The sequence below is a fragment of the Meriones unguiculatus genome, chromosome 5 (genome assembly GCF_030254825.1).
Source record: "Meriones unguiculatus strain TT.TT164.6M chromosome 5, Bangor_MerUng_6.1, whole genome shotgun sequence".
NCBI classification, from domain to species: Eukaryota; Metazoa; Chordata; class Mammalia; order Rodentia; family Muridae; genus Meriones; species Meriones unguiculatus.
The window spans coordinates 30,732,085-30,756,621 of NC_083353.1; the positions used below are offsets into that span (position 1 = coordinate 30,732,085).

Here is a 24,537-nt window from a genome sequence, read left to right on the forward strand (position 1 = left end):
CCTACTGAATTGAGAAACTTTAAAGAAGTTAGAATAAGGTAGTGCACCTGACTGACAGTGTTCTGAACCAGAGCTTTATTTCACCTAAAATCCATTGCTATGCATTTCTCAGTGGAGCTTCTTCACATGGCTCTTTCAACAGCACAGTCGTGGATGCTGCTGCCTGAAATTGTGCTTGCAGATGAGGTGTGAGCATGCCTGTGTTTGTTTGGCAATGGTTTGAGAGCAGCTCTAAAGCAGACAATTGGGCAGTACTGAGCAGGGAGCACTTGAAGAGCTGAGTAACTACACGTAAAGTCCTGGCTGATCTCAGTAGCACCTCTGAGGTGGGCATGCATTTCTACTTTTGTGTAAACTGAGAGAGACAAGGAAGTTTTTGTGTCCCCATGAACAAACTAACCAGGAACTATAGGTGCCAACTTCCCCCGCCCACCCTGGGAAAGGCTGTAAGCATGTGCAGGACAGTTTACTGTGGCTGAAGACAATTCTCACTGAGGGTTGCAGCAGTTGATAACTGACCTGATAGCCTCCTACCTGATGATTAGTTTGCATAGTACCAGAAGGTGCAAGGCAAGCTTCTAAGGGAGGGAAGCAACAATAGTCTATTTTAGCTATGATGCCTATGAATCACAACAACAACTGGTATGACACAATAACTTTAGAGATGCAATAGTGGCACACGTGCCTTGGTGGTAACTAATTGGATTTAAGGCCTGCTGCACAAGAGGAGACTCATACATGATACTGGAAATCTAGCTAACTTCTTGCTGCTAGTGAAGTAATGGTTTTTGAAGGAGAATTTAAAGTTACTGCTTTACAATCCCAGCCCTAAGTACTTGTCCTTCTACCTAAAGGGAAGTGCGGTCCTCCCCACTCCTCAAGGAAACTTGTTTTTCAACAGATGGAGAAACCACAACCAATACAGAAAACCACAACCAATCAAAATGGAGAGTTGTGGAGTCCAGTCCCAACTGATATATCCACAACACAACTACTGCACCTAAGACACAGGGATCAGTGCAAAAGAGGGCAGCACGATTGTGAAAGCCAGAGGAAGAGAAAGTTTGCTCTGAGTTTTCTTTTCCTTCTAGAAATTTCAGAGAAGCTGCACCCACAAAGGCTCACCAATATAGCTGTCAAAACATGACCTGAACAAGGATGACACCAAAAACATTTTATTTTCCCCTAAATATATTGAAATGTTTAGGAAATACTTTAAGGGTTTGAATCTAAGAGTGCAAAACCCAGCATGTAGCTAAAGAGGGCCAATTACACACAGTTATGACGGTAATATACATACATACGTACATACATACACAAACACACATAGAATTTTTATTTTATTTGACAGTGTTGCAAAAGTGATACTGTTATTTTGAATTTTGTTGTTTTCCCTAGGCTACCATTGCATGGGGCATATTTGAGAATGTGAGTAGCAACAGCAAGCCATGACTTAGCAGCCATATAAGGTAGTCACTACTCAACTATACTACTAAGTTACGTCGTCTAGCTTAAATGTCAAGGCGCATAGCAACAGTTTTATTGGAATGCAACACATCGCAAGTCAAGGAGTATATAAATTCCATTAGCATTTGAAAGAATCGACTGTCACTTAGATTCTGTTCCTTGCCAGTGTAGACAATGAACTATTTCATTCATTAGTTGATAATGTTGAATATTTATTTTTGTTGGTCACTTCCTGAGCTTTTAGCTAAGATCAAGTGTAGCAAGCACATCCTTCTAACTTTCTGTGTTGTTCTATCAGCTCCTGAGAGGGATGCTGATGGGTCTGTCCCACTGGATTTCTACATTGGCTGAGCTCTCCTTTCACATTCTCCAGGTTTTGTTTCACATTTCACAGCTCTGTTGATTGTGTAGACACAATTAAGAGTTGCTGGACCTTTTGACCACTTGTTCATGTTCTCATCCCGAAGTCCACTTTATCTTCTATTTTTTAGCTACTCCTCATCTCCCTTCGTTGTGACTTTATTTCACTCTTTGCATTCAACTTACACACAGCATTCTAATGTTAGTGAGCTTCTTTTAGACAGCAAATACTTGGACCACATTAAAAAATCTATTCTGCTAATCTTTGTCTTTTATTTGGCCCATGCAGACAATTTACAGGTTGCGGTGTGTTTCATGGCAGTGTTTGCCTAATGTCTGTGGAGTTCTATCCTTCTCACTGCAAGACAATTTGAATTTGATATAATTATTGACACATTATAATTTAAACCTATTTTATGCTTTGCTTTGCTTTCTCTTCATGTGTGTGATTTTCATTTCCATTGTTGACCATGCTTTGAAAATTCAGAAAGAGAAGATATATATGTTCTCCCCTGGGCCAGTATTGACTGAAGTTTCTTGTCCTGGTATGAGTCTAGATACTTCCCTTTGATATTAGCTACCTCTTATGAGATGAACTTATTGCAAAGTAAGTTATATCAGAGCTCTGCTCCACTTGTTTCTGGAAATAAATGAATTCTAATTATCATATTTAATACAAGCAATAAGATAATAAATGTAAAAGAAAGATCTAAGAAAGGGCATGTGTAATAAGTCCAAAGAGTCTTATGGCACATATCTGATGTACAGTGATCTACAATGAGAGCTTGATACTGTCATGTAACATTAAGATTGCAAAATTAGTCAAGACAGTATTTCCATCTTACACTAAGTTTTCCACCAAGATGGGTCGGAGTGAAACAAAGCATGTGCCAATCTCCAAGCACGTGCACAAAGAATGGCACAGGCATGAGTAAACAATATAGTCAAGAACATGAAAATAGACAGGTGATTCAGGTGAGTATGGCTTTCACTTCGAAAAAGAGTTAACATTTGTCAATATTCACATGTTCCAAATGTATATACGCATTATGCTTTTTCTTTTTATTATTGTATTATTTTCAGTGGCCACCAATATACATTATAAATCTTATTTTAAAACACTCTGCTTTTATATAATAAAGACAAATGAAAAGCAGGGTCTAAATTTGAACAATCCTGGATTGTGGTGCTTGATTCAATTACATCTTAGGGTTATTCTTTCTCCTGGGTCATTGGTTGATGGACTTTCTCTCTCTTTTTTTTTTTTTCAATGCAGTTTATTCAGGAACATTGAACAATCCTCGGACCCCGGGGAAAGCCAGCCCACAGCTTAAATAGCCTCTGGGTAGCCAACCCAGGCGTGCCACGGGGGCAATGCAGATAGGTCCACATACATGGAAGCAAGCCAGATCCTCGGCCTTAGCCAAATGTGGAGTTGTTTGTGACAGAGAGCACTCACCATCGGGAAGGTGGAAGGTGGAAACCAGCTCCATCTTTAAGGCGCGGCATTCCGCAGCTCTCTACAGTTCCCCCTTTTTGTTTTAGACGCATCAGGCAAGAGTAGAGGTCTGATCTCTGATATTAGAAATAAATTGGGACTTTGTACTGGTGTTCATTTAGGTGTCATCCACCCAAAGAGCATCAGACCCGGATGGACTTTCTCTTTTTGATGAAATATTAAATGACTAACATTTTTCCTCGTGAAAGTGTAAGTCCCTGGAAAGCAGAAATAAGTACCATTAATCCTTGTTTTCTTAACTACATCATAAGGAACAATTTTATTAAATATTTTCTTTTTCTACAAATATTATAGACAAGTTGTTTTTATTATGGGTGAATGCTTTTATAAATTAAAATGATAATTAAAAATAGATTTGCTATAAATGGTAGAAATATTGCTTTATTGTCATTTGTGAAGTAGAAATGAGCTATAATATTTATCTATTACTTAGCTGGTGTGTGTTTTGACACATAGGTCAGGTTCTACACACAACTGCTCACTGAGGAAACAGTAAAGTAATCTAAATAATCTTCTCCTAGAAGGCTTTGCTGTATTTAGAAAAGGAGAGTAAAATATGAAGCAATTTAAATACACTTAATGTAATGTACCATGAGGGAGTTAAAAAGTTTGGCTCAGAGCACGTACTTCAGGGCTTCAAGGTCAGGACAGGACACAGAGGGCTTTGGAGAAGGTTTCTGCAGCAAATAAGATCCACATAAGCCCTTAAACTCAGGACTACAACAGGGTGAAGAGAAGACACACATCACTTAGGAAACAAAGGGGATTTCCTAAAGAAAGATTTTATTTTTTTATTTTTATTTTTTTTACCAAGAAAAATTGAAGTAAAGATGAGTTCTAAAGAGTAATGGATCCTTGAGATATCTACTTCTTCTCTGTGATGCTGTAAGGAAAAACTGGGCACCTCAGAGAGATGATTAATAATCTAAATAATAAAAGAATACAGAGGAGTTGGTGGTATAGAAAATAGCTGTTCAACCTGGATGTCTGTCTTCTATCTCATTAATTAGTAGATCTGCAATAATAAGAGACCAAAGTTTGCAATAGACGCAGAGTAATGAGAAACTCTTGAGAGAGAGAGAGAGAGCAAGATTAATAGGGGGATCTACGTTGGGCTTATGTATTAGCACTCAGTGTGCCCAGACTTTAACCAATGATGTTGGTAATCACAGGACTTATGGTTAGTTCTTATTCTTTTTCTAATCACCATTGAATTCCTAGACATGGATTTATATCTGTGAACTGGAATGATTTTTCCATATGTAAATTTAATACATAAGTATTTAATTATGTAAGTCATGTATTTTTGGTATTTGTTTTAAATATATGATTTATGAAATGCTGGCTTACATAAAATTGGCATGTGTATAAATATATTGAAGGAAGTTTAGGATTTTTACCAATGTAAATTGTATATAAAATATACATTTTATACAGTAAGAAAAAGACGAATGTACATATTATATACCTCAGTAGTATTATCACTCTAGCATATTTGAAGAGGGAAATCCATTTTTACGACATGGGTCTTAAGAATAAGTAGAGAAAAGGCATCCATAAAACATAATTCTCTAGGTTTCCCTAGAAAAATTCCTCTCTGCTCCATATGTGCTTTGGGTTTTATAATTAAACTCATGCCTGGACCCATGTCATCTGAATTTTAAAGGTTATGTACATAGACTGTCAAAACACCATTTAAAACACATTAGTAGAGTGAAGAATTGGCCAAGATGATTTCCAAGGTTCCCACCACTCTCAGCATTATCAAACTCTGTGAATGACAAGCACTCGAGCTACTATGAGCACGGTTCAGTTTGGTTTACACTCTGCCTGACGCTGGGTTGACTGGCTCTCTTTACTGGGTCTCAGGGTTTCTTTGGGGATGTAGACATAAACTTGGATGTGGAACAGAACTTTCTGCAATCACAAGTTCTGGAACTCGTGGTAGCAGACCAACAAGAGAGCCAGCTGTCCCACGCACTGCATTTTATCTGTGCAACACATGTTTGCATAAGAAGTTTCAAAAACTTGGAAGTTTCAAAAAAGTTGGAACTAGCTTTGTCTGTGACTTTTTGGGAACAAGAGCACTTTTATTGCCAACTTTAGAATGGTCTTGAATTTTATGGCTTCTTCAATTTGTATCCAAATTTGAGTCAGCTGGATTAGTTTGGTGGTGTTGGCAACACATGAATTTCTGGTTCCGAGACAGACTAATTAGAAGGTGCAGAGTCATCAAATTGCTAACTGCACATGTTAGGGAGTTACGTGTAAATAAATCAAAATCACATGAGCTGAATTTACTGAAAAATAAACATGAATTTAAAACTTAATTTAAAAAAATGGTGCCACAGTGACCTGTTTCTTCTCTCAAAACCCCAAACACTTATAACATTATTTTCTGGATGGAGAAACCATAGGAAGAGTTTACCATTTCCTATTTGAAGGAAAAGAAATCCAAGATGGCAAAGTACCAAACAACCAAATTCAAACCAAAACACAAAATTGTAGTGTAGGAAGGCATGCTTCTCTTTGATTATGGAAGCCATCAAAGGTCCCTAAAGATCTAGAAGTTGCCACCCACAACCAGGGGATGTAGTATAAGGCTCATGGAGTATCGGTGTCACGCGGAAGCTTGCACCTCTGTCTCTCTCTTTCCCTATCACTCCCTCTCTCTTCCTCCCTGACTATTGCAGCATCTTTAGCTGCCTTCTGATGTTTGCTGTTTTCTTTTTTCTGCTGCTGAACATGTTCTGTGAACCAACAATTTTGCCACTTCAGCATCTGAGTGTACACACTGTCTCCATTTGAGACGTGTTCCTTTTTACATTTGCTTCTATTACCAGCTTATTATTATTTCCTAACCAAAATGTTAGTCTAGGTAAACAGAGGGTGTAGCACCTCTTTGTACCAGGTGCTGGTCTTAGTGGGAGGGTTAGGACTTTGTTTCCTGCTGGTGCTGGCACCACATTTGCAATATTGTAGGAAATGAGGCACGGGTACTCTGTGGATTCTTGAGATACAGGCTGAGGAAGGAACAGATAGGTGAGCAACAGCTGACACTAATATGATCATCAAATTATTTGAGAAATGTGTTTCCATATTATCTTAGTCTTCTAGTCTTTAGAGGAATTTCAGGGTTTTTGATTATTACTCAAAGGACATGGTTTTGAGTGTTTTTGCAGTTTTATAATTTTCTGTGCTTATTGAGTTGGTTTATGTCTTTTATAAGGAAATGGATAGAAGTTTAAAAAAAGTATAGTTGACTTGTCCAGTAAATTTTAGAATATCAAAACTGTCAATTTGTAAAGTTCAAATTGAAAAATATGTATGTTTGTGTATGTGCCTATGAGTGCGGGTTGCCTGTAGAGACTTGAAGGGGCCCCTGGACATATATGGAGCTGCAGCCAGAGGCAGTTGTGAGCTGCTGGACACGGATGCTAGGAAGCAAGCTTCCGTCCTCTGTAAGAGCTGTGTGTGCTCTTAACTGCCGAAATACCTCTCCACCACCTATTTTACAACTTTGCTCCAGTGAGCGTCTCACAAAGTTCAGTAAGGTTTCCTTTTTGAGAGTCTCCTCAGAATTTGCTTTTGGCTTAAATTTCCAAGTCTGTTGTTTTCTATCCACAGTAAGGAAGTCTTCCCATTAATTGCAAGTTTGGCTCTTTGTGCTTTGGCTCAATACACTTAACTTGCATTGCTTGGATTTGGGATTTGTTATGAAAGGCTTAGGTTTTTGTAAATAAAGCAAAGTTTTTCTTCTGGGGAATTTCATTCTTCTCTGGCTATACACAGCATCTAGAGGTCTGTAAATAATTGTTTAATAACTAAATGGGGAAATCCATTTATTGGGGTTTACCTTAATACTACGTACCTAATAATTTCAGTGTGATCCTTAATCTGTTTTCCAACATATTTTGTTCTCAATCTTAGGTGATTTTTATTTGATAATTTGACCATAAGAGCCAGTATTTTCATTTCTTCTCTTTCTGCTCTGCTCTGTGGCATAGAAACTGAAAGCTATCTTTTGTAGGCCTCATTGGTAATTTGCCTTTAGTCAGGTTTGTCAAATGCAGGTATGGAAGCTGAGTTAAAGGGACCAAGGAAGGGAAAGCTTACGTTACCTTTTTTCAGTTATCTTGTCTAGATCACTGATCTACAGGGCAGGAGTCTGCTGTGGGCCACAGGATCAACTAGCTTCACAGCCTTTGGGAAGGAACTGTCCCTCTTTCTGCTCGCAGCACTGGAGGTGCTGCCCGCTCTCTGACTTGCAGATTTCTGAGCTACCTCCTTGTCTCCACTGGGCTTTCCAGTTCTTGTTATACTTTGCAGCAAGTTGTCCATATTAGATATAATTTGTTAGAGTAAATTACTTGGAATAGATGCTAACAGAGTGTGTGTGAATATATGTGTGTGTGGGTGTATGTGAGAGAGAGAGAGAGAACAGGAGGGAGAGAGAGGGAGAAAAAGAGTTCCCTACTTGTCTCTTTCTTCTTTATTTTCATATAATAGAGATTTATTTGATTCTGTATCTCAATTTCTTGTCCTATGAGAAATGTTAAACACATTTATTTCATTGATTTTTGTGAGATTTATATAAAACAGTTCCTTTACTGTAAATACCTAGACCAGGTATATTAGAAAATTTGAGTTTAGAAAGATCGTGAGACTGGGCCTGTAGCTCAATGGTAGAGGGCTTGCCTCATGTGTAAGCGAGCCCTCATGTGGGACAGGCAACCTATATTCATTATATAAATTACCATATGTCATGCCATATGCACCAATTTGTATTTATGCAATGTATCATATATTACACAGTATTCCAGTGGGATCTAGGGAATTAATCAAACTACTTTTTTTTCAACTAAAATTTATTTTTAGATTTTGCTTCAAGTGAATTTAGTTAATTTTATTGCCTTTTAAGATACAAAACATTGATTTTTCAAAAGATTTTTGAGTTTTAGAATTATCAGTAGGGACTCTGAACCTAGAATGCAGAACATTCAGAACAATGGCTGCTACACAGTTAGCACTAGATACGTGTCACGGAAAACATCTTCCAGCTTGGCACTGATCCATCATTTTCCATCCAACTTGATAAAAAGTCTATTCAGGGGGGAAGCGCCGCAGGCTTTCCAAGATTAAATAGCTCTAAATAATAGTACAAGCCAACCTCCAATTTGTAAAGTTCAGAAATGCTGCCTGGCTTTTCTACTAATTATTTTGATTCAAGAGAAAATAGCAATAGCTTTGGGGATCTGGAACAACTGCTTGCTGAGTAGGTGAAATCTAGTCCTGTTTGTCAGGCAGAGAAGCATTCAATAGACTGATTGTCATTAAATACACCAGTCAGTAATTGGGTAACACTAGTCTGAGGCATCATCCCATACTGTGCCTTTCCTCCTGCACAGCAATGTCTGATTCCACAGGAAATGTGGACTCTTCTCAGGAACATCATTCAGTCTTATGCAGCCGTCTTAAAGATCAGCAATTCTACAAGTGCACTCAGCTTTGATGGATTCAATGGGCTACATTTATCCTGGAAATCTGAGTCAAGGTAGAAACCGAATTGATATTTTTGTTATTAATATTTAAGATAAAATGTAAAAAGATACCTCTTTTCACATGTAAAATGATAAAGTGAGGGAATCTTTTATACATTTAAAATTTTGAAACTGCCTCTGTTAAAGTTGGATAAGTTGGTACTTCATGGATTTCCTTTCTAACCTTTTTCAGCTTGGGCCATCACTTTTCTTGCTGACTAATTTTATTAAAAGCTTTGAAAGAGCTAACAGCATTTATCTGAACTCACTGCTTCAACACCAGAATGCCAAAATCAAAATTCCGTGAATGAAATCCATGTTTTGTTCTTCGCAAATTTTCTTTTCATTATTTTCTAAGGCTTTGTAGAAATATTTTTCCTGGTGCTGCTCATGGAGGCTTGTTCCCCATCTTTACTGACACTAATTGTTCCAGAAGGCACTGATGCCTCTCATCTGAGTCATTTATCTCACCAGGGGGCTTAATTGATTGAGACAAAGCTCGCTAAATCTGAAGCATTTGGGTTTTGCTCTCCCATACCAGCTCTGCACTCCTCTGTCAGAGCTACCATGATCAGGGGCACAAAAGGCCCCGTTGTCAAAAGCAAGCTTGGATCTCCTTTCTATTTCACCACAAGCACACAGAGGCTGTCCTCCCTTCCCCCACTCCTTACACCAAGCCTTCTGCCTCTTGTTGCTTACATGCTACCTCATAGAGTTTCACATGGAAGTTATGAGCAAAAATTATTGTTCCTTCTATGACATAGTTTGTCATAGTTTCGTGACATACTGTGACATAGTTTTGTAGTCATTATTGATGATTGATGGCTCCTTGGGATATTTCTTTCTCTTCTGCCTTTCTCTAGCTCATTTCTGAGGTTACCACGGAATCTGACCTACCCCTTGGAAAAATTTCTTACTCAAAGTGTTTTGTGTTTGTTTGTTTGTTTACAAAATGCCTTCAGGTGTTAGATCTTCAATGTTTTGAGCCTCTTAATTATTTTATCATTCATGCAATGTCAAGTTTTCTTTTCACTTTATAGTATTTATATGTACATATAACTATATCAATACAAATATGTATATTTATTCTTTTGTTTGTTTTTATCCTCATTTGTGTGTGTGTGTGTGTGTATGTATGTGTGTGTGTGTACCACCTGTGTACAGGCATCAGCTGAGGATCCATTATAGGCATGGTGAGTAGTCTGTTGTAGGAGCTGGCAACCAAACTCAGGTCCTCTGCAAGAGCAGTAAGAACCCTTGACCCCTGAGCTGTCCCTTCAGCTCCAATATAGATGTTTCTGTGTGCTACATACAGTATTGTGCAACTGCATACATTAATCTAACGAGCTTGAGCTGCCATCATACAGACGATGTGGCTTCTAAACTCTCTCTAATCTTGGAGCCGGAAGCCCAGCATGCAAACATGGTTTGGATGTGGTAAGAATGTTTGTTTTCCCAGACTGACAATGTCTGCCACCTCATTGTGCACAGACTTATTTTTGTGCATTTGTGAGATGAGGATGAGTGTAAGTTGTTTGATGTCCTCTTCTTAAAGAGCAATTATCACATGACAGGTCTCCACAATAATGAGCTCATCCAAACTTAATTACCTCCAAAAGGTTTTCAATATGTAAATTTTAGGGGCACTAATATCAACTATGTATCTTTATCTACACACACACACATACACACACACTTGTGTGAATATGTGAGTACAAAGAAAGAACTACATATGCTCAAGTGTGTGTGTGTGTGTGTGTGTGTGTGTGTGTGTGTGTGTAGCTTATGTATTTTGTCTCAATTTAAGGCAATAGGCCAATATATTTGTAAGATGATGACCATTCTGTTTTTCAAAAGCCCAGAATTAAATGTTTGGATAGAGTATCCATTTTCTGTGAAGTAAACAGAAAAAAGTTTAAATACCAATTTAAGGTCATTAGAGAAAATGCAATGCATAAGAATGAGGAGACGGAAGGTAAACATAAAAACTCAAAAGTTCCAAATATTACTTTGAACCAGTTTCAGTTTCTAAAAATCCCCATGGGGAGTCTCCAAATGAGACGATGCGCATGTAAAGCAGTTTTGTAAAGGCACAAAGCTTTGCAGTGTGTTTTATTGTTTGCGCTGCTGACTTCTGTTATTTTGTTATTCCATGTGTTGGCCCAGATTCTTGTCCCTACGGGCTCAGAGACCAGATTAACAACACTCTCCAGAGAAAAGGCCTCCAGGGATTCAGGAGAAGGGGCAGAGAGGGCTGGCTGCTGCGGGGAGCTGGGAGGTTGTGTCTGTGAGCTCTTGTTGCTTCTGATTCCCACAGCCCATGGATAGGAAAACTGAACACATCCCACTGGATTAATCCAAACAGTTTTTTTCTTAAGTCCCCTATGGAGCAGCAGCTTGAAGATGGCATGCTTGGGAAAACATGTCAGCCGAGAGGGGAGCCTGCAGCCAGGGACAAGCCAGAGGACTTCACATCACCAGTGTTTTCAGTAGTCTGCTAGAGGAAGTGGAGGGAGATTCAAACAAGGAGAAGATGTTTATTTTCTTGTTGAGAACTCCACACTATTTTTCTGATATCTGGCAGTGTTTCAGTGTTATATATTTTTGGACACTATTTAACTAGGAATATAGGCAGTGGTATCACCAAGCATAGATGGAATCTTGATTTTACAACTTACTATGTCGTTTTAGGCAAATTAGTTTACACTTCTTGTCATGTTTGTTCATCTGTAAAGCAGATAAAATGAAATAAGGGTATGGGAAATCAAAGCACAATATGTGGCACACAGCAAGCTCTCATTAATATTATCTGCTTCTAACTTCATGGCCACTCTTATTCTTGTTTGAATTTGGATCCTAAAAGTATGACTATTTAAATTATGGTTGACCATCCTCCGTGTCTTACTTTTCATCTTTTAAATATATATATAATAACATGTATCACATGGGATTTCTATGAAAATTAATTAAAATGATATCTGTAAAGTCCTTGATATGCCTGGCCCACAAATAATATTATTATAATTATCTTAAAGTCAAAAAGAAACCTTTCTCTTTAACAATGATATGTATTAGCTATGGTTTCTATTGCTGTGATAAAGATCATAACCAAAAGTTATTAGTAGAGAAATAATTTTCATCTTTTTCTTAGGCAATATTCCACCAGTGAAGGAAGTCAGTACAGACATTCAAGGCAGGAACCTGAAGGCAGCAATTGAAGTAGAAGCCAATGGGGGAATGCTGCCTACAATTTTGTCTTAGACCCAGGGTACTTCCTCATGCAGCCAAGACTACCTGTGCATCGCCCCTTACGAATGGGGCTCACATACATCAATCATTAATTGAGAAAATGTACTGTAAACCTGCATAATCTTAGGATAGTGTTTTCTCCAGTGAGAACCCTTTTCCCTAATGACTTTAGCTTATGATGTGCTGACAGAAAACTAACAAGTACAATTGCCCTTTGTCAACCTGACATACAAACAACTATTAAACCATAAACTTTCCTTTACTCTTCATTACAATATCTGATATTAACATCACTATCTCAGTAGAAAATACATTACAACTTCCAAAAGTTCTACAGTTTAAAAGTTCAACTTCTTTAAAAGCCCAACGTCTCTTTGAAAGTTCAAAGTTCCTCTCACATACCCAAAGTCTAATATTCTAGAGTCTCTTAACTGTGGACTTCTGCGAAAACAGACAAACAAAAATATAAATTAGCTTTTATTTTCCTTCCAAAATGAAAATACCAGGACACAGCCATAGTCAACTTAAAGCAAATCAAAGTCCAACAGAGCAAAGCTTACTACCCTACATCTGGCATTCATATTCTTTTGGGTTCCTTAGGGCCAAGGCAGCTCCAGGTTTCCAGCTTCTCCATCCACAGCACACAGAGCTTCTCACAAACATTGCCTAGCTGTACTCCATGCCTACTATCCTTCATGGTCACCTCACGATTCCGGACTCTCCAAACTCCTGGGGTTTCTACTGCATCTGAGGCTTGGACCTTCATCAATATCTGCTTGTGTGCTCTCTCTCAAGGACTCTGACCCTACCACGTTGCACAGTCCTTGAACTTCTCTCAATGCTTCTTGTGGCTCTTGGGTTTCTACTGTACCTGAGGCTTAACCTTCACCAATTGTTTCTCCTAGATTCTCACAGTGCCAAGACTCAGCTGCTCGCCATGACCCCTCCATGCCTTCAAAACCAGTACCACCTTGGAAATGGAAACTCTTTTTGTTTGTTTATTTCCTTGAGACAGGGTTTCCCTGTGTAGCTTTGGCTGCCCTGGACTCAATTTATAGACCAGGCCAGCCTCAAACTCACAGAGATCCACCTGCCTCTGCCTCCTAAGTGCTGGGATTACAGGTGTGCCACGACAGCCAGTGAAGACTCATAACTACCAGATTCAGTCACCAGCACAAGCTACATAGCTTTCTCCCCTCTGGACAATGGCTTCTCCATGCTGAACTGGAGGAAACACTGCCAGGAAGATTCTCACCACAATGCTGGTCTTTTCTTAACCACAGCTTATTTTTTAGGCCCAGCTGACTGGTATCAGTTGATCCTGCAATGTAAAGGTTTTCCTTCAGTGGTTTTGGTCTATTGTTAATTGCCAATTGTTCAGGCATAGCTGATCAGAATCACACATGCTTAAACAAAATATCAAACAAAAGCCCTGGGTAGAGTCTTTGACTTTCACCAGCCAGTCTTGGTAAAAAAGAAAGCCAACGGAGCTCTGAGAACTCCATAACTTTTCTAGTTCTAAACTCCTTTCATATTCTTCTGAAAAGAATATGACCATATCTGTCACAGCAATAGCCTACCTACTCTCTGGTACCAATTTCTCCCTCAGGGTTTCAATTGATATGATAAAGACCATGACCTAAAGGTACTTGGCAAGGGAGAGAGTTTATTTCATCTTAGGATTCTCAGGTCTATGAGCCAGGAAAGTGAAGCAGAAGTCATTGAGGAAAAACTGATAACTGTCTTCCTCCATGGTTTGCTCAGTTTACTCTTCATGCCATCTAGAGTCATGTGCACAGGGCATGAAACCATCCCCAGGGAGCTGGGTCTGCCCACATCAGTCATTAAACAAGAAAATGCTCCACAGATTTGCCTACAGGCAACTCTTAAAGTACCGTTTTCTTAGTTGAGTTTCTCTTCCCAAATGACTTTAGGTTTATAATACTTTAACCATATATGTTTATGGTTAACATAAACACATACACATATACAATTTTTCTGTATACATATACACACACATATATGTATATGTATATATATGGTTAGTTTTATGTCAAACTATATACATATACATATATACACATATATACATATATATGCATTAGTTCTAATTTAAAATGGTTTCAAAGTCATCAAAACATTTTTTATTTTAATTTTTATTAATTACACTTTATTCACTTTATATCCCCCCATAAACCTCTCCTTCCTCCCCTCCTAATCTCACCTTCCCTCCCCCTTCTCCACACATGCCCCTCCCCAAGCCCACTGATAGGGGAGGTTCTCCTCTCCTTCATTCTGATCCTAGTCTATCAGATCTCATCAGGAGTGGATGCATTGTCATCTTCTGTGGCCTGGTAAGTCTGCTCCCCCTTTAGGGGGAGATGATCAAAGAACAGGCCAATCAGTTCATGTCAGAGGCAGTCCCTCTTCACATTACTATGGAACCCACTTGGACACTAAACTGCCATGGGCTACATCTGTGCAGGGGTTCTGCGTTATCTCCATGCCTGGTACTTGGTTGGAGTATGAGTCTCAGGAAAGACCCCTGTGCTCAGATTTTTTGGTTCTGTTGCTCTCATGGTAGAGCTCCTGTCCTCTCCAGATCTTACTATTTCCCACTTCTTTCATAAGATTCCATGTACTCTACCCAACAGTTGGCCATAAGTCTCAGCATCTGTTTTGATAGTCTGCAAGGCAGAACCTTTCAGAGGTCCTCTGTGACATAGTTCTAATTTAAAATGGTTTAAAAGTCATCAAAATGTTTTAATAATTATAATTATAATTTAGTTAGCTACCTAGTCTTAAAAACGGATTAATATATATTAAAATAACTTTAATAATGAAAGATCTTCAGTTTTATTTAAAGAGATTTACATATGTTGATGTTTGTCTGCATGTATGTATATAAACCATGTATTGGCTTATTGACTGTGGCGTTCAGAAGAATACATTAGTGCCCTGCAACTTGATTCATACATGAAGATGCTGAAAACCAAACCTTGCTCTTCTGTAAGAGCAATGAGGGCTCTTAACCACTGAACCATTTCTCTAGCCCCACAGTTTCAGTTTTAAAAACCTTAAAATATTACATTTGAATAAAAGAATTGAGGTTTTCATAAATATTAATCTATGTGTTAACATTTCTACTGCTTATAAAGCTTGCTGGTAAACCTCGAGGCAATCAAAAGTTTTGCTTCAGCAAGATCTAAAATAATAACAAGAAAACAACTTGGGAGAATTGACTATATATGCTGGAAACTGAATTATGTAAATTAGTATCAAAACTTTGGGAAGAAAAGCCACTCTCTTATAACTTAGGAGCTGTGCCTGACTCATGTGACGCGAGTATGGAACTTCGCCTAACAGGGCTCTCCAGCTCCCACCATGACCAGGTGGGTAGGGGCTGGCAGCTGGGCATTGTCCATAAGTTGGCTAGGTGGACTGCTATGGCAGGATGCTCTTTATCTGCACCAGTTGCTTTAAGAGAGGAGAAACATGACAAGGGATGACGTGAGGAAACTGTTTATGGACTCGAGAGAGCAGCTTCACTCCTGAGGTCACAGCAGCTATGGCTGCTTGCACAAGATTAGGTGAGTCAAGACTTAGCGTGGGGTGGGAAGGTGTTAGAAGCACTGCCCCGAACATAGGAGCTATTGACAGTGGGACCTGTAGATGAAGGAGTCTCGGTTTTCTGCAAGGATGTGGTTCCTGGCAGATCCACCGTGCTCCAGCACATGGCCCCACAAATGTGACTGCATGGGCAGCACGAGTTGCACTTGGTGGGTTATGTAAAACAAGTTGTGGGTGAGAAAAGGACATGGGGTGAAGGAGAGGGCGAAGGGGTAAATATAAAAATATAGGAAATGGAGGTTTCAAAGAATGAATAACACGGCTACATTAAGGAAAGAAAAAATTGCTGAGCTCAGCGCTGCACTGTAATCTCAGAACTCGGGGAGGCAGGCAGACCTCTGTGAGTTCAGGGCCATCCTGGTCTACAAAGCAAGTCAAAACAGCTCTGAGACTCCATCTTACTCTGTGAGAATGGCTAAAATAAAAACTCAAGTGACAATTCATGCTGGCGAGGGTGCAGAAAAAGCAAACAGTCTTGGTTGCTGCTGGGAGTGCAAACTTGTACAACCACGTTGGAAATCAATCTGGTGCTTTCCCAGAAAATTGGGACCAGCCCTACCTCAGGACACAGCTAGACCATTCCTGGGCGTACACATGAAAGTTGCTCCACCCTAAAACAAGGACATTTGCTCAACTGTGTTTATAGCAGCTTTATTCGTAAAAGCCAGAAACTGGAAACTACCTAGATGTCCCTCAACCCAACAATGGATAAAGAAACTGTGATACATTTATACAATTAAAAACAAGGAACTCATGAATTTTGCAGGCAAATGGATGGAACTAGAAATGATCATCCCGAGTGAGGTGACCCAGACCTAAAAGATAGACATGGTTACATATTTACTTATATGTGGACTTTAGTACAGGACAGACATGCTACCATGTACAGGCCCCACAAAGATAAGTAACAAGGAAGACCCTAGGGAGGATGTGTAAATTAAATCTCAGTCCGAAGGGGAAGTAGACAGAGATAATGGTTCAAGAGTGAGGACAAGGACCACCAGAGCCAATCAACCAGGGCCAGAGGAGCCTATGGAGTCTGAAGGGCCAACCAAGGACAATGCATGGTCTGGCCTAGGTCCTCTATTTATAAATATCCGATGGGCATCTAAGGCTTCATGTGAACCCACTAGCCAGGAGAATTGGGCATATCGCTGACATGGACCATGTTGCCTGCTTTTTTATCACTGATGGGACTGCCCTACCAGACCACAGAGGAGGAAGATAAACTCAGTACTCATGTGACTAGATGAGCTAGGGTGTCTGAATAGGGGGGCTCCCCTATTCTGGGGAATCAGGGGAGGAGAGGATGGAGGAAATAATGACACAGATGTAAATTACATTAATTAATACAAAAATTTAAAAAAAGAACAAAAAGTACTGTTCTATAGCTTCAAATATGATTTAATACAAACATATATCTAGTCATGTTGTATTTTCTGATATTGCTTTTACATATTGACTAAAATGAGATTTGAAAGGAGCAACCTTCCCAAAGGAACACGGTACAAAGAGTAGAGCGGTGAGTGCCGAGTGCCACTCAGGTAGTCTGACGTTGAGTGTAACTTCTCAAGCGTGACACGGTTTGCATCTCTGATCAGAGGCGACAGAGGTGAAGGTTCGCCTCTTTGAGGAAAGAGCTTTCAAGATCAGCATTTGTGGGGGAGTACAGAGGACTGGGGAGAAGTCAGACTGCCACTGTGCAACCAGAGCTTAACCCAGACCCCAAGGAGCTCTGCAGCAGAAAGTGCTCAAAGCTGTGCTTGGTGAACTAAGATACTGCCCGCTATCCCCAACTGGTCATTGATTTCTGATTCTTTTCAGCCGCACCAACTCCCAAAGGGACATGCTGTCAGGAGTAGTGATCCCTGGGATGAATCTTGTTCTTGGAGGGCACTGAGTAGCACACCCGAGCACCAGGGCACTGCTAGCAACACATATGAGTCCAGAGCCTATCATTTCACATGCAGTCTCTGGAAGTTTTCATTACACTCCATCAGTTTCTGTCTCTCTCATATCATGTCACATTACAGCACAATCCATATTGTTGTATGTATGGCACAGAAGTAAGAGTCAAGAGACCTGGGTTCTAATTCTTACTCTGTTGTGTGCTAGACGCCTTTGTTTAATTTACTTCATGCTTTTAGATTTCAGGTTCCTTTGTTATGATTCAGTGAGCTACTTTCAGCTCTCAAGTTCTATCTCCTCTTAATCGATTAGCTTTCCAGAAGCAGAATAACAGAAGTAAACAGATTGGAATGCTTTTGAAGTAATTATGGAGATAATTTTGGTAAGCTTTGGTGGTTTTCTCAAGCTCTGTCAATAAGTCATGATGGGACTCATGAAAGCTCCCAGAGTTCCAGTGTCACTCATGTTCTCTGAAGAGTGGAGACATCCCTATTCATCCCAGAGTATCTCCATTTGGTAGAGAGAAAACTTCAGAGTACTTGACACTTCTTTCTGAGCACAGTTTATGCATATATTATGACATAGGAATTGTTTGAAATAATTGCTTTCAAAGACTCATTGGCACAATTTGAGAAGACATGGTCTTATTTAGAGTAGATGTATTTTGATAAAAGTGAAATAGAATGGAAGATGATACTCTTAGCTTCTATTGGCGAACTAAAACTGATTTTCATATTATAAAGCTTAAGGAAATAAGAAAGAAACACATAAGTAAAGATTAAACAATATTAACAAAATGGCGATATTGATAGAATTTTGAAAAAAAAATGAATATGTATACAATATTACAAACTTTAATTAAAACACAAACATACCTTAACAGAGTAAATCTTAAAACTGGAACCAAGAAAATGTAGAAATATTTTAAGATTTATTTTATTTTTTTTGAGCTGCTGCAAATGATTCAATAAAAGCAGTGAATAACTGTATTGTCAGTCATGTCTGGCCTCACCTCTATGATTTCCCAAAGTAAGCCTTATGGTCGAAGCTGCTTGAACCATAAATAAATAACTAGACATACCTCGACTCCAGCTTCTATACCTGACTCTCGTTAAACCCTATCAGCAACTGTAGAGAGCCAAAGAAGCAATTTTAATAAATATTTCATTACATGGGAGCCCATTTGCTGGTATTTCAAATAAATAAGTACATTTTTCTCACTGCATGGACACTACAAGGAAAAATTCTCCAGTTTCCATTTTCATGTTTTCTTTTACTTTCTGAGGAGGTAGGTCATTTTTGTTTTCCAGTGTACAACTCGATTATTTATTGGAAGAAAATGTTTTAAAACAGGAAACGAGGGGGAAAACCCAGCCAAATAATTTATTGAAGATTGTCTCTTGGCAGATTAATCCCTACCACTTGGCCTGGGTTCATTTCGAGTGAGCGGAGTGGTCAAGCTTAAATCGTATGTCTGTAAGAAGTTGTGTAAATAACCCCACGTTCTGCAAACCTCTTTGCACTTGGCCATCTCCCTGACCTTCAAAGGGTATGTCAGAAAGGCAGTAAAGAAAAATATAGCCTATGACCCTCTAGTTTTGATTTTTTCTAATAAATAACAAGTTTTTGCTTCTTTCATCCAAACACATTTATCAGTTAGGACACTCTAGGTAAGGGAGGAGAATTACTGTCCCCTCCCCCTCAGAAGTAACCTGGAAATACCATTAGTTAGGAGTGAAATTCACAGTCAAAGTCAGCTCTTACTTCACTTTTTAGTTATTATTACCCTCAACGCAGCTGTGAATTACTCCAGTTTTTAATTGCTCCCAGCACTGAGAAGCCATATGTAAAAGTGGCTGAAAAGGCAGTTTCTGAACATTTTTAGTTTATACCTGTGTATCCAATGGCCCTGCCTTGATTTATAGTTACAGGGGCACAAGAACATTTCTAGACACTTTATGCTGTCACTGTTTGCTGAACAATTTCAGTCTAAACTGGAAGTGTTATTTTCTGTTAATTCCTTTCTGGAAGTTTAGGCTGGTGATAATGCCAATATTTGAATTTCATAGACCAGAAATTAAAAAAATATCTTGTACCTTTGTTCTAATTTATTGTAATAAGTATACTGTGTGCTGATGATTCTTAATGTATGTGCTGTCTTAGTTAGGGTGTCTATTGTTGTGATGAGACACTGTGGCTGTAGCAACTTTTCTAAAATAACATTTCATTGTGGCTGGCTTACAGGTTCAGAGGTTCAGTTCGTTTTCATCAGAGTGCAAGCAGCAGCGTGCAGGTAGACATGGTGCTGGATGAGCTGAGAGTTCTATGTCTGGATCTGCAAGTAGCAGGAACAGAGAGTGACACGGGGCCTGGCTTGAGCATCTGCAATCTCAAAGCCCACCCCAGCGACCTACTTCCTCCAACAAAGTCACACCCACTCCAGCAGGGCTACACCTCCTAACAGTGCTACCCACTTTGACCCTACAGGAGCCATTTTCTTTCAGAGCACCACATTTGCCAAGTCCACAGTTCTTCATTTTTAATGAAAGAAGGAATAGATTTAGTAAAAGAGGCCTAAAAGTCTAATACTTTACCTCTGCTGCTAATCCAGGATCTGACAGTTACTCTAAGTTTCAGTTTTTAGGATGAAGTATAATTATATCTGTTTGCTGGCATTTTTTAGACATTTCCATCAGGAAAAACGCTAATATACATTGCACCTGATGAAAGTCTATGTGGTGAATGTGGAAGAGATAATTTAATAAAACTGTTACCATTACTTTGGCATGAACACATGAAAGTTGCAGTCTCTGAGCACCATCTACTCCCACACCTGTGCAAACCTGTCTTGGGAAGTCCAGCTTGCTCTTACTGCCTGGAGTCAGCCATCCCTAATTATCATGTCAATTTATGTTCTCTGAAGACCACTGACTACATTGCTTACCCAACAGATCAAGAGAAGTAAAGGCACAAACTACCTTCTAGCGTAGTTGATGAATGGCACTTCCAATATGTGTCTACTCATGGTTCAGTCTACTTAGAAATTTTTCAGGGAATACAGAAATCATTTATATCTATGTGAACGATTTGTGCTAGCCCACCTGAGCATCATTGGTCTAAAATTAGGTTTATGACTCTTCCTCTAACTCCTTTTTTGTTTTTCCAGTCTCATTGCATTGCATCCATCCATTTTGAGACACTGGCCACATTCATACATCCTTGCTGGGGCTTGGATATGGTTATGTGGTTTGTCTACTCTGAAACTTGCTTTGATGTTTGATCCTTGCTATGAGATATTAAGAGGAGGAAAGGAAAGTGTTAAGAGGTGATTAGGGCTCTGCCCTAGCGAATGGGTTAGTACACTCATATGATTAGTAGATTAATGTGCTGCCTTGAGAGAGGATCTTCTACAAAAGAAAAAAGCCAAACATTAGTTTGCCTGGGCCTCTTGTACTCCGTAACTGTTGCCATGTGATACTCTGAACTACCTTGGCATTTTGCCAGCAAGATGGCTGTCACCAGATGTGGCCTTTTGAACTCACACTAGAACCATGAGCCAAAATAAATCTCTTTTCTTTATAATTTACCCAGTGTGGGGAATTGTGTTAGCAGTGATAGAAAATGGATTAAAGCAACCCTATAGGGTCAAATTTTTGCTAATACCCACAGCTTTCATCTTCCCTTCCTGTTATGTGTGAACAGCTTATAAACTTGAGCGAATACTTTCGATTTCAAGAATGTTCCATGAATATACATTCATGACTCCTGCTGGACCTTCCTGGGTTACTTTTTTTTTTTTTTTAACTGACTTGTGGGTTCTCAGTCACTCTTTGGATTTCAGTGTAGAGTTGCTTCTGCTGGAAAGTTTTCTCTGCCTGATGCCGTTCTGAGAGCACTGTGTACGCCTGCCCTGATGACACTCAGCGCAGTTTCTGCTCTCCACTCCCTTGCCATTTCCTTCAGTAGCACCCCTCCACAACACTAGGTATGTCCGGCTGGCTTACCACTCTTTTCAGTATTTGGCACTCTCCCTAGGACATAGAAAACTCTTGAACATTTGTTGAATAAATACATGAAGAAGGTGAGCAATGACTGTTTATTTTCCCAGGAAAGCAGAGATATAGTTTAAAAAAATACCAGCAGTTCCACACATCTATCTGTTTCTCAATGTGTGACTAAAGTTGTCACTAACTCTCTATAGAATGGAGTTCTGATGCCCATCTTAGGCTACGTTATGAATCGCCTAAGTATAAGAGATATCATCTACACCCTATAAAACGTAGATTTCCCTGAAAACAAAAAGATGTGATTATCACAATAGCCAAACTCTTGTGTTAGCATGTGCTTCTTTATGTTAAATAATTTAGTGCTATTATTTTGAGTTTTGCCACTAAAATTTTTATCAGATGATACAAATATTACTGTTTAAATGTCTATAAAATTTAATAGTTTTTTGAGACAGGGATTCCCTATGTAGCCTTCGCCATCCTGGATTCGCTTTGTAGACCAGGCTGGCCTGAAAGTCACAGAGATCCACCTGCCTCTGCCTCCGTGAGTGCTGGGATTATAGGTGTGCACCACTGTGCCCGGCAAAAAAAAAAAAAAAGAAAAAGAAAAAAAAAGTAGTATCTTAACACACAGCAACGGCCATTTGTTTAGATCATGGCTTGCCAGATTAAAATTTTAGGCTGAGCGCTACCGGAGCCTGTGGTCTCGGCTGAGCTCTCCCGTCAGCTATCAGTCAGGGTCAGCTGGAGCTGCTGGTTTAGGCTGGCTTCAGGCTTGACTCTGTTGTGTGTGCTCTCACAACTTCCTGTAGGGTAATTTGGCCTTGCTCACATGGTGAGGGGCGGAGGGGAAGTATTCTGTAATTCAGAAAAGAATGACATCTTTCTCATAGTCTAGGATCAGAACTGCAACAATGAAGTCTAACTGCACTTTAGAAGAAAAAGGAAGTCTAGAGTTGGTCCATTCCAAAAAAGTTAAAACTATATTCTACCGTTGGTGGGGGAACCTCCACAGACATTGAGTCTTGGGTGCTTGGAGGGCAGTCATGATATCCATTCAGTGAACAGGTCACCCACTTCATCAGCACATTCTTTTACTTATTAAACTGTCACAAATCTGAGCATATGACTTTTTTAAAGAATATTTTTCTTTTTTCTTTTTACTTTTTATTATAATTTACTCACTTGGTATTCTGGCTGTAGCCCCCACCCTCATCTCTTTCCAGTCCTACCCACCACATCCCTCCCTTATCTCCCCCTATGCCCATCCCCTAGTCCATGAATAGGGAAGCTCCTCCTCCCCTACTATCTGACCCTAGCCTATCAGGTCTCATCATGACTGACTGAATTGTCTTCCTCTGTGGCTTGGCAAAGCTGCCCCCACAGGGGGAGGTGATTAAAGAACCAGCCACTGAGTCCATGTCAGAGACAGCTCCTGTTCCCTTTACTAGGAAATCATATTCAGACTGAGCTGTCTATGGTCTACATCTGAGCAAGGGTCTAGGTCCTCTCTATGCATGGTTCTTGCTTGGAGTATCAGTCTCTGCAGGATCCCTGGGGCCCAGATTTTTGGCTCTGTTGGTCTCCTTGTGGAGATCCTGTCCCCTCCAGGTCTTTCTATCTCCCCCTTCTTCCATAAGATTCCTTGCACTCTGTCCAAGGTTTGGCCATGAGACTCAGCATCTGCTTCAATATCCTGCTGGGTAGATTCTTTCAGAGGCCCTCTGTGATAGGTACCTTCCCTGTTCCTTGTCTTCTTCTGCTTCCAATGTCTATACTGTTTGCCCTCTGAATGAGAATTAAGCACCTTCCGTAGGGTCCTCTTTACACCCATCAAAATGGCTAATATCAAAAACTCAAGTGCTGGAGAGGATGTGGAGAAAGGGGAACCCTCCTCCATTGCTGGTGGGAATGTAAACTTGTATAACCACTTTGGAAATCAATCTGGAGCTTTCTCAGATAATTAGGAATAGCGCTTCCTCAAGACCCAGCTATACCATTCCTAGGCATATATCCAAAATATGCTCAAGTACACAACAAGGACATTTGCTCAACTATGTTCATTGCAGCTTTATTCATAATAGCAGAATCTGGAAACAACCTCAATGTCCCTCAACCAAGGAATGGATACAGAAATTGTGGTACATTTACACAATGGAATGCTACTAAGCAATTAAAAACAAGGAAATCATGAAATTTGCAGGCAAATGGATGGAACTAGAAAAGATCATCCTGAGTGAGGTAACTCAGAAGCAGGTGGTATATACTCTCTTATAAGTGCATATTAGCCATATAATATAGGATAAACATACTAAAATCCATAGTGCTAAAGAAGCTGAACAGCATATTACTTTTTAATCCAGACTTACTTATCAAGTCTTCATTGTGTATAAAATGAGGTCCGTGCTTACAGCAAGGGCCTCTGTGAAGTCCCCACACTGGCCGCATCTTCTTGGTTCTTTATGCTCTAGGAGTAGAGTGTTCTTCTCATCCTAGGGCACCCGTTGTGTTATTTCTGTCCTCGTCTTCTGTGTTCACTGTGTCTGGAGAGCTGCTCCCTCTCTCCCTTGCCCGAACAATCTTACACATTCTAATAATAACAACAATCCTACTTACTGCGTGCCAGGCCTAGCTGCTTGAAGCACTTTATATGGATATAGGTTTTCCCTATGAAGAAGGTACTATTTTTTTCTCCTCACAGATAAGGAAACTGGGGCACTGAGAAGTTGAGCAACTTGCTCAAAGTCACTCAGCTAGAAGTCTGGATTAAGGCTGGAGATCTGGAGTTAGTGCATTTACTCGCCAGGGTCTGCTACTTTTAAAACCCAATTTAGTTCGCTCCATTCTCACACATATC

At 39.6% G+C, this 24,537-nt stretch overlaps 1 long non-coding RNA gene across 1 annotated transcript in view; it reads right to left on the reverse strand.

Annotated features, from left to right (window-relative positions):
* The window catches only part of LOC132654202 (uncharacterized), a 76,247-nt gene extending 52,018 nt beyond the window's left edge, over window positions 1–24,229 (reverse strand). The window contains exons 1-2 of the long non-coding RNA XR_009591840.1: window positions 24,050–24,229; window positions 19,916–20,008 (exon numbers count right to left, since the gene is read on the reverse strand). This is a non-coding gene — a long non-coding RNA (uncharacterized LOC132654202). The remainder of the gene's footprint in view (window positions 1–19,915; window positions 20,009–24,049) is intronic.
* Between the last annotated feature and the right edge of the window lie 308 nt (window positions 24,230–24,537).